Genomic DNA, 2,263 nt, shown 5'->3' on the forward strand with positions numbered 1-2,263 from the left:
GAAAGAAAGAAAGAAAGAGAGGGAGAGAGAGAGAGAGAGAAAGAAAGAAAGAAAGAAAGAAAGAAAGAAAGAAAGAAAGAAAGAAAGAAAGAAAGGAAGGAAGGAAGGAAGGAAGGAAGGAAGAAAGAAAGAAAGAAAGAAAGAAAGGAAGGAAGGAAGGAAGGAAGGAAGGAAGGAAGGAAGGAAGGAAGGAAGGAAAAAGTTAAATATGGTTAACTTCTATGCTATACAATGACTGTTTGCAGAAGGCAGAATCTTTTAAATTTCCAGTTTTGAGACTTTCTAGGTTTTTTAAAAAGCATTATTTTTTGTAGTGGTCAGAGCAGGTAGCAGTCTATGAAGAGGAAGTGCCATAAACTCCATATACTTGTCTATCCAGCAAATGCCATTTGTTCTCCCAAAGTAACACAATTTACCACAGAGAGGAAACTTAGATCACTTGTAAAGTTAGACAACTAATACTGAATTTATTTGGAGGGTTGAAGAAGTTTGTCTATTTGTTTGCATACTTTTTTTTTTCTTAATGGTAGTGGACTTGATGACTACTGAACTCTATTCTTGCAGCAACTTGAATCTTACAAAAGAGTCCATAAGTATCATGCACAAGCATTATCTAAGATTCTTTTCTAAGTTGTTGATTCAGAAGTTACCTTAGGTCAGACTTCTGAACCATGTGTGCATTCTATCAATCCCTTAAAGCTTTGTAAAGGAGAAAGTCTTGAGAGACTTGGAGATGGATCAACCTAGTTCTGAAAATCTTGGAGCACCTACCACAGATACAAGAGAGTACGCAGACACTCTGCACAGACACGTCAGACTGAGGTCATTTGGTAGAAACAGAATAGCCTAAGAAATTGGAGATGACAGATTACAAGACATGGCTATGTAACCCAGCCAATTTCTTATATGCTCCTGAAAATTGGTCTAAAATCAAAAAGAGAAGAAAAAAAAGACAAACATTCAATTTTTTATAAATGTTTAGAAGAGACATGAAGCATTTGAAATGGTGCTTAAAAAAATCAAGTTCATGTGAGAGTCACACAAAAATGTGAATAGGAGAGAATTCTGTAGCAAAATCCCACCTTCTGCAGATCTCAAAATGCATCATTGAAAATACATTTCTTGGTTGGATGCAGTGGCTCACTCTTGTAACCCCAATATTTTGGGAGGCCGAGGCAGGTGGATCACTTGAGCCCAGGAGTTTGAGACAAGCCTGGGAAACATGGTTAAACTCTGCCTGTTCAAAAAAATCAAGAAATCAGTCAGATGTGGTGGTGCATTCCTGTGGTCTCAGCTACTTGGGAGGCTGAGGTGGGAAGATCACTTGAGCCCAGGAAATTTGAGGCTGCAGTGACCCATGATTGTACCATCACACTCCAACCTGGGTGACAGAACAAGACCCTGTCTAAAAAAAAACAAAAACAAAAAAAAAACAAAAAAAAAAACACTTCTTAAAAGCAAACAGCGCACTCTGAGAGGCAAAATATATAAAACAGATTATGTTAGGTGGGTGTCAAGTTGCATGATAAATTAGATAGCTTTGTCACTGCCTTGATCTTGTTACTCATTATTAGTCTTTTCAGGTTTTCTATTTCTTAATCCTTCAATCTTGATAGGTTGTATGTATCCAAGAATTTGTCCATTTCTTCTAGGTTTTTCAATTTGTTGGTGTATATTCATAATAGTCGCTACTGGTCCTTTGTATTTCTGTGGTATCAGTTATAATGTCTCCTTTTGTGCTTCCAGTTTTATTTAATTTGGGTCTTTGTTCTTTTTTCTTAATCTAGCTAAAAATTTGTTTATTTCATCTTAAAAAAAAAAAACACCTCTTTGAAACTATTAACAGAGTACAGACAACCTACAGAATGGAAGAAAATATTCACAAACTATGCATCCAACAAATGTCTAATATCCACAGCTTATAAGGAACTTAAACAATTCAACAAACAAATACCCCAATAAAAGCAGGCAAAAGACAGGAGCAGGCACTTCTCAAAAGACATACACGCAGCCAACAAACATGAAAAAATTCTCCCCATCAAAAATCACCAGAGACATGCAAATCAAAACCACAGTGAGATACCATCTCATACTAGTCAGAATAGCTATTATTAAAAAGTCAAAAATAGTGGGGGGTGCCCAAGATGGCCAAATAGGAACAGCTCCAGCCTCCAGCTCCAAGTGTGAGGGACACAGAAGACAAGTGATTTCTGCATTTTCAACTGAGCTACCGGGTTCATGTCACTGGGGCGTGTCGGACAGT

Source organism: Mandrillus leucophaeus, unplaced genomic scaffold (genome assembly GCF_000951045.1).
Source record: "Mandrillus leucophaeus isolate KB7577 unplaced genomic scaffold, Mleu.le_1.0 Scaffold2133, whole genome shotgun sequence".
Taxonomy (NCBI): domain Eukaryota; kingdom Metazoa; phylum Chordata; class Mammalia; order Primates; family Cercopithecidae; genus Mandrillus; species Mandrillus leucophaeus.